The following is a 9,489-nucleotide window of genomic DNA, read 5'->3' on the forward strand; positions in this document are numbered from 1 at the left end:
GCCACTAGTAGGAATGAGAAGGCAGAGACATGATGTCTTAGACGTTGTGAAGAAAAATTATTTGAGCTTGGCTATTTCCAGCCTTCCCTGTTCTTGCCATCCTGCTTTGTGCCCCGGGAGACCAGCAGCTATGTGCTACCTTGCCCTCCAGCTTTCAGTTGGGTTGTGAGGATGAGAGATACCAGCAGAAGACTGAGAGGAGAAAGAGAATGAAGTCAAAAGTATGTATCCCCTCATTGTGTTCCTGCCAGAGAGTTGCAGATTGGCTGCATCTCTTTACTCAAGACCACAGGTCAAACAAGGAAGCCCTCCCTGTTCATCTGCTCTCTCTTTGGGCTTGCAGTGGATCTGCCACGATCCCTTTGATTTTCCTAAATGTTACCCATATCTTGTAATACCTGTATCTTTCCTTATCCAAATTTGCCCAATTACATAGTTAGGGGAACTACCTGAGACAGATAAACTCTGATAGAGAGTATGGAATTTCAAATCTAGAAATTCATACTCTCTAAACTATTAACAGAATAAGAAACAGAGATGCATGTATATTACCTATAGTTATAAAAATAACTAAAAGGATAACTAAACATAAAATTATAATGTCAAGAAAATGTATGAGGGAGACATTAGAGGGAACTAGAGTAGTGTAAAGAAGTAAGTTATTTGTCTCCCACATTCAAGTGAGGAAAGAAAAGAAGTTTTATCTGAGGAATGCGAGCCCTTTCAAATGATGAGGCCTAGAGAGACATGAAATGAGACAGCAATCACATCCTACTTCTGCCTTTAAGCTACATATTCACCTATTGAAACAGCTTGCTATTGTCACAGATAACTATTAATTAACCCAATCATGCTTCACCCCATTGTGTAAAGAATGTATAGCTGGTCAGTGATCAGTTTTATTTCTGTAAACCAATAAGAATTCCTCACAGAACCTTGCATCACCACACTGTCTGTCTCTCTCTCTCTCTCTCTTTTTTTTTTTCCTTTAAAAGCCTGCCATAACAAAGGCCAAATACAGCTCATATCCAAGGTTACTTGGACCTGAGCCTCCTGGGCAGTTGTTCTTATTTTAGCATGTGTGCTAAAGACTCACAAGGCTCACAACTTTGGAAAGGAGATCTTTATTTATCATGAAGGGCTGCAGCCTGCAGGCTGGCCATTCCATGGGCTGGGAAGTGTAGCCTCCAACTGAAGCCCAAAGCAAGCACATTGAGGAATTTAGGCTGAACAGGTTGGCTAAGTATATGTATTTAACAAGCTATAGGAGACATCATGAATGTCTGTGAAAGGAGAAACACAAGCACACTTGTGAAAGGAGAAAACAAGCACACTTGCAATTGAGCTTCATGCTTCTTCATGGGTCACATGTTAAAAAAAATGGTGACATTGGCATGATCTGAGGGTGGATATCTGGGCCCTCAGATATCCAAAAGGCGACACAGAGAAGGACACAAAAACTCCCATTGAGCATCCTCCACAAGTTGGCCAAAGCTAGTCCAGAGACAGTCAGTTTTTAGGAGGGGAAGCATCGTGAAACTGCTAAGCTGTTGGGTCAAACGTGTCTATGTGAAGTGAATCCAGTTGTGGCCTCAGATGACTGGCTAAAGGTGATTAAAAAATAAATTGTCTGTTTCTTGCTTTCTAGAGCTGGTTTCTGTTTACTCCTTAGGAAAGAGTTCTGGTTAAAGGTTAATGAGGAAAGGACTTGCTGAGGCGTGTCTGACCTCCAACCCATCATGGCCAGGAATTCTGTTTTTAAGGTTTATCTGGGATCCTCCTGGCCAACAGGGGAATCTGTTTAGTCCACTGAGGGACTTAGGATTTTTATTTCTCAATCTCAGGTAAACTCTTTAAATCTCATTTTGTGTTTCATTGTCTTCTTTTCAGGTGGAAAAAAGAAAAAAAGTAGGAGAATTTCTAGAATTTACATTTAGAGTAAGTGAGCAGCACTGTCAATGCTAAAAAATTATACAGTAATCCTAAAAAGTTCATTTCTGCAAAGCTGTGGTTGAGTTGGTAATAAATTATTAACCACTGGAAATGACAAGATATGTAAAACCACCCTCTGTTTTTTAAATATTTGGCTAGTTCACTTCTCCCATAAGCTTCCTTTGTCCCAAGATTAATTATTCTAAAATGGTTGGGTCATTTCTCCAGAATATAGAATGCATTAGCTGTCATTATTGCAGACTTGTGAAATGGTAGCATTTGAATCTCTTCTCTGAGAATGGCTGTGAGAGGTATTCAGAGGATGTTGTGGGCAGGTAATGTTTTGGTTTCATGAGCAAGAACAAAAATCTGAAGACTTTCACACCTCAGTGCATCCCAAGGCACCCCTATTGAGTATTGTATAGAGGATCTCAAAAGATAGCAGCCACCTGAGGAAGGAAAGCAGCTCATAGCAGACTGAGCTGTGTGAGGTCTGCAAAATTTATCAGACCCAGAGAGCCATGAGCTTCGGACTTCAGTCCTTCTCCTGCATCCATGCCCAGGAGCAATTGTTTTAAGACATTTTTGCTCCTGAGTAGCTGCCCAGCCCATTATCTTCATGTTCCTGTAATTTATGATGCAAAGAACAATGAATAGACAATTAATAACTTATATTATTTTAGTGTAAGCTCTAGAAACTATCTCTTTTTTTCCCTAAAAACTCACTTGTAACTGCTACTAATGAGAGTGTATATTCACGGCAACTTGAATCTATGCTCCCAGGTGGCCATCTTCAAGCTCAAATAAACTCTATACTTCATCTTAATTTCTGAATCTTGTTGTTTAAGGTTGGTACACCACAACGGCCTAACATCCTCCTGTTTCATGAGCAATAGACACCATTCAAAGGGCTCTTCCTCCAATCTCTAAACTCTCTTTGTACCAGCAATGTTAACTGTTGAGCAATTCTTTGGTAATTAAACAATCATTGCAGCATTATTCACTCCACGCTCTGAATGACATCTTTAAGCCTCTCTCATGTGTTAAGCATGTCTAATGTGTTTTTCCACTTTTGGATAACTTAAGAGACCAAAATATACCACCTTAAAATATGCCTCTTTAGCATATGCATTATTTTGAGCCAATTATTTTTGAGAAACAGCAGACACCGGAGAAACAGAGTAGAAGTTACTCTTTTGCAAGGAAGACTTACTTCTATAATGAAAATCTCCTTCTGTAAGGATGCCTTCCTTTCAGTACCAGGAAGGAAAGGATGGCTAAATTACAAAAGACTCATCCACGGAGAAGGCACCAATTTAAATCTGCATAACAAACCTCAGCCTTTTCTATCATGCTTTCCCTGGTCACCTCCCCAGGACTGGCCTCCCCCACAGTCTTCTTTCTTTGTTTTAGATGAAGATGGTATTTAAGCCTAAATTCAAAGTCATTTCTTTTATATTTCCCCTTTTTTCCTGAGTATCTCCCATGCATACATAAAGAATGCATGTTAATAAACTTGTTTGTTTTGTCCTTTTTTTTTTTTTTTTTTTTTTTAACAGGGGATCCTAGCTAAAACCTTAGAAGAGCAGAGGAAAAACTACTGTTTCAACCCTTACCCTAATCAACTTTATTGTGAGAAAGATTCACATTTATTGCAATATATCTTATCTTTATGGAAATTAAAAAATCCAATCACAGAATCAAAACTTCAGAAATATAGCCAAATATAAGTGGAAATTTAGTATACAATAAATGCAACATCTCAAATTGGTGGAGAAAAACAGAATTATTAAAAAGTAGTACTGGAAAAACCACATATCTATATGGAACAAGATAAAATTGGATCTATTGATTATATTCAATACCAAAATGTTCTAAATATACCAGATATTTAAATGTAAAAAAAGCAACAAAATAATTTTTAAAACTTGGGTGAATTTTTCTATTATCTAGGAGTAAAGAAATGTTTTCCTAGCTAACATAAAATTTTAAAACATAAGAGAAATGTTTAGTAAATTTAAATAAAATATTTAAGATCTTAGTATGATCATGTCAGAGGCATTTGAACCAGTGACTCCATCTTGAGTAGGGGCTAGGTAAAATAAGGCTGAGACCTACTGGGCTGCATTCCCAGGAGGCTAGGCATTCTTAGTCACAGGATGAGATAGGAGGCCAGCACAAGATACAGGTCACAAAACCTTGCTGATAAAACAGGTTGAAGTAAAGAAGTCAGCCAAATTCCACCAAAACCAAGATGGCAATGAAAGTGAGCTCTGGGCATCCTCTCTGCTCATTACACACTAATTATAATGCATTAGCAGTCTAAAGGACACTCCCACCAGTGCCATGACAGTTTACAAATGCCATGGCAGTATCAGGAAGCTACCGTATATTGTCTAAAATGGGAAGGAACCCTCAGTTCCAGGAACTGCCCACCCCTTTCCTGGAAAACTCATGAATAATCCACCCCTTTTTAGCATATAATCAAAAAATAACTGTAAGTATCCTTAGTCCAGCAGCCTAAGCTGCTGCTCTGCCTATGGAGTAGCCATTCTTTATTCCTTTACTTCCTTAATCAACGTGCTTTCACTTTACTCTGTGGATTTGCCTCAAATTCTTTCTTGCTTGAGATCCAAGAACCCTCTCTTGGGATCTGGATCAGGACCCCTTTCTGGTAGCAATAGAAAAAATAAGCACATAGTCAAAAGGCAAAACAGGATAAAATATTTGCAATGTATGTTTCAGGCAATGAGTTGATATACTTACTACATAAAGGACTGTTTAAAATGTTGGGGTGGGGAACCAATTACTTTATAACAGACTAGAATTATGAACACACATTCCATAGAAACATAAACACAAATATCTCTTTAAAATATTTTGAAAAGTTAAACTCATAACTTGGAAATGCAGATTAAAAGTGTACTGAGTTTTGTGTCATCAGACAAAAAAAAATCTAAAAGTTTGATGACATATTTGTTTGGTGATTCTATGAGAAATGGGCCCTGTGATAAATTGGCAGTGTAAGTGCAACATGGTACAACCCAGGAAAGGAAAATTTGACAATATATAATGAAACCATGTATGTAGTTATCTTTTGACCCAGCACTTCTAAAGACCTAGCCCAAAGATGTACTGGGAAAGAAAAAAACAAACAAACGTGAAAAGCCATGTTAAAAGGCTATTCACTGTAGCACTATTAGAAATAGCAAAAACCCAGATGCTCACCAGTAGGGAGTCAGTTGAACAGAGTACAGTGCACAACACAATTGAATACCATGCAGCTGTGAAAAGGAAGGAGGGATCTCTTCATACACTATATGCAGTGACTTCCAGGATACTGTCAAGAGATTCTTAAAAAGGAAAGTCATGTGCTAGTATGCTGTCATGTACTAAAACAGAAAAATACAGAAACCAAAAAGGGGTGATATGTATGTATTCATCACCCCTTTTTAATATATAGATATATATCAATGTATGTGTGTATATATATATACACACATAGATAATGCATGTGTGATTTCCTTATATTAAAAAAGGAAAGATAAGAATGGTTACTGTATCTGCCAACTATATCTACAATAATGTTATGTGACAAACTACCCTAAACTCAGTGCTTAAAAGAATAGCCATTTACTCCCAAGTTCCCAGGCTTGTGGGTCACACTGGGTTTGTCTTCTTTCTTTGAGATGTGAGTCTGGGGTCAGCAGGGGAAGCTCTGCTTTAGGCAGTGGGTCTTCAAGGCAATGGGTGGAGCTCTGCTCAGGTATCTCACTTAGGGACCCAGCTGAAAGACAGGGCTACCAGAAATGAAACTGCCTTTGCAAAGATGATGACAGTGAGAGAAGTCTAGCATGACTGCCTCCATCTTGCTTCCAGCCTCACAGATTGGTTGTCTTCACTCATTCCTACAGAGGTCAAGCTAACCACAGGAAGAATTTAGTTTACAGTTTAACTTTGTGGGAAGGATAAAAATAGTCTCTCCCTAAAACTGATCCCCGCCTTGTTTAGGGGCTGAAACCACCTTTGTAAGACTAACAGAAGGCCACAAAATTGTGGGAGAAGCCTGAATTCTGCTAGAATGTATTTGTAGTTTCTATAATTCCTTACTGCTCAGGAGTCATGTGGCCAGAGGGCACCAGATTTGTGACTTCCCCAGTAGCTCCTACAACGCCACTATTATGGAACCTAAAATTGGTCTCTTGATATATTTTTTAGTCTTTTGCATTCTGGCGACAGACTGACCCCACCTGGACTTGTGACTCATCACTCAACCAGTCCTATGGCCCCTACCCAGAGGCAGACACAGCACATGAGGACTGTTTCCCACACCCCTGTGATTTCACCCCCAGTCAGCAGCACCCATTCCCCAGCCCCTGCCCAATAAACCTCTGAGCCTTCAGAATGATTTAAGTAGTAACTTCAGTTCTCCCATGTGGTCAACCTCATGTTAATTACACACTATCTTTACTGCAACATCATGGTCTCAGTGGACTAGTTTTGTCTGTGCACTGGGCAGGAAGAACTCATTGGGCAATTACAGAAACATAGTCTTCCTCATGGCAGAGGAAGCTCCTGGAGGGATTAATAGAAGCATGACACACTTACTAAGGACTGGGTTTAGAATGAATGCAGTCACCTCTGCGTGAATTCCACTGGCAAAATCAAGTTGTCAGGCCTGGCTCAACATTAGCAGGGTGGGGAGTACCGTTCTTCCATGAAGGTAGGGTAGGGGAAGGGGGTGAATATTTGCATAATGATAATATAATATAATATAAATAGATATAAGGAAGGTAGAAGATTGAAAGCAAAATCAATGTTCTTAATTGTAAATTCAATGATTGGTATAATCCAGGGGTGGTAAACTGTGACCTGCAGGCTAAATCCATCCCAGGCCTCTTTTTATACTGCACATGAGCTAAGAAGTTTTATATTTTTTAAAGGCTTTGTGGAAAAGGAGGAAAAGGAGAAGAAATAGAGACTATTTGTGGTTCACAAGGCCTAAAATATCAACTGTCTGACTCTTTACAAGAAACTATTTGATGAGTCCTGGCATAATCACACACAGAGGAAATATTCTAAATGCTTTTGAACACAATAATTTGATTGCATATTCCTGGTGGAATCTACTTTCTGATAAAAAGAACTTTAAAAAAGAATATTAAACTGTTTTCTGTCATACTTTTGGTATTAGCAATGGTATTGTTATGAGAGTATCATATATGTAATATAGAATTAAGCAAATGATTAATCATGTAGTTTTTGTTGGAAATTTGCATTTTTATCATTGGAAAAAAATACAGATATAAGATCAATAAGGTAAAGTCATATAGTCTTGAATTTGACTAAATTCAATAAACTAAAATCATATAGTCTTGAATTTGAGTTAAAAGTAGCAGTGTGACCTCATTTTATATTTTATCTTAACTTTTTTTTTTTCCTGGATCCTTGAAAATAATGACAAAGCAAGCATCCTAGACGAATAGAAAGATAGCCCATGTTCCTGGTTTGGAAGACTCAATTATGGTTAACATGCCGTTTCTCCCCAAATTTATCCAAAACTCAGTCAGTCCAATTCTAGAATCAGGAATTTGCAGAAATTGACAATCAGATTCTAAAATTGATACAAAAATGCCAAATGCCAAATACCTGAAATATTCATAATAATTTTTTTTAAAAAGAAACATTTAGAGGATTGACATCTGATTTGAAGACATATATAATATGTGTTGATACAAAGCTGTATTAATCACGAAAGGTGGTATTTGTATAAAAGAAAAAACAAATGAATCTATGGAACAGAATAAACTATCCAGAAATAGATCCATATATGAATGATCCAATGATGTTCAACCAGGATGCTAAGGTTATTCAATGGAGGAAAGACAGTCTTAACAACAATTGGTGCCAGAAGAACTATATATCCATATAGAAAAACAATTAATGTTAATCTTTCCCTTACACCATATAAAAGATAACTCAATGCATCATAGACACTAATTTAAAAACTAAAACTGTAAACTTCTGGAAGAAAACATAGGGAAAAAATCTTTGCAACTTTGGAGTTGGAAAGTTTTTTTTGGTAGGAAAAAAAACGTATACTTTTTAAAAATATGCTTTTTGAAAGACACCTATGATATTGGTCTTCAATCCGGTTTTCTGACATACAACTCTTTTTGAAGATTAGAATCTCCAAAATGATGTCTTTTGTATGCTAATGAGTTGACTGGTAGCTGGGGGACCCTAGGTAGCTTCAGAATGGGAACAGTTATCAGAAAGACCAAGGCAGGACTTCAGGGTCAGGACTTTAAGCCACACTCCACAACAGCTGGGAAGAGAAGAGACACTGAGGGTTAATTTCATCACCAATAGCCAATGATTTAATTAATCATGTCTATGTAATGAGGCTTCCATTGAAACCCAAAAGAACAAGGTTTGGAGAGCTTCTGGATAGCAGAACATGTGGAGGTTGCTGGAGGGCGGTGTGCCCAGGGAGAAAGTGGAAGCTCTCTGCCTCTTCCTTACTACCTTGCCCCATGCATCTCTTCCTTTGTGTTCTTTGTAATATCCTTTATAATAAACTGATAAATGTAAGTGTTTCCCTGAGTTCTGTGATCCACTCTAGCAAATTTTTTTTTGGTCTTTTTTTTTTTTTCCTTTTTGTGGAGTACGGGGTCTCGCTATATTACCCAGGCAGGTCTCGAACTCCTGGGCTCAAGCTATCCTCCTGCCTCTGCCTCCCTGAGAGCTGGGATTACAGGCGTGAGCCACTACGCCCGGCCCACTCTAGCAAATTAATTGAACCCAAAAAGGGGGTTGTTGGAGTCCTGATTTATATAACTAGTCGTTCAGAAGTTCTGAAGGCCTGAACTTGCAACTGGTGACTGAAGGGTGCAGTGGTCCCCCTCACAGGCTCAGTGACTGAGCTCTTAACCCGTGAGATTTAAGCTGTCTCTAGGTAAACAGCGTTGAATGGGAGGAGGCTCAGCTCCTGTCCACTGCAGGCTTCATTGCTTGTTCATTGGTAGGGAGAAATTCCCACACGTTTGGTCACAGAAGTCTTCTGTGTTGATTATTGTGTGGAATGACAGCAAAGGAGAAACAGATTGAGTTTTTCCACCTTCAACACCATGAAGAAAATTAAAAAGAAAGACCCAGTTCAGGAGAAAATATTCTTTAAATGTTCATTTGATAAGGAACTTGTCTTAAGAATATATGAAGAACTTTTACAACTCAATAAAAAAAACAAAACTGATGTTTTTTTTTATTTTTTTATTTTTTGTTTTTTTGAGATGGGGTCTTGCTCCATCACCTAGGCTGGAGCGCAGTGATGCCATCTCAGTTCACTGAAACATCTGCCTCCCGGGTTCAAGCAATTCTTCCCCTTCAGCCTGCCAAGTAGCTGGGACTACAGGTACATGCCACCATGCCTGGCTAATTTTTGTGCTTTTAGTAGGGACAGAGTTTTGCCATGTTGCCTAGGCTGTTCTCAAACTCCTGTGCTCAGGTGATCCACACTGATCCAGCACTCCTGTGCTCAGGCCTCCTGTAGTGCTG

Source organism: Macaca nemestrina, chromosome 20, assembly GCF_043159975.1.
Source record: "Macaca nemestrina isolate mMacNem1 chromosome 20, mMacNem.hap1, whole genome shotgun sequence".
NCBI lineage: Eukaryota > Metazoa > Chordata > Mammalia > Primates > Cercopithecidae > Macaca > Macaca nemestrina.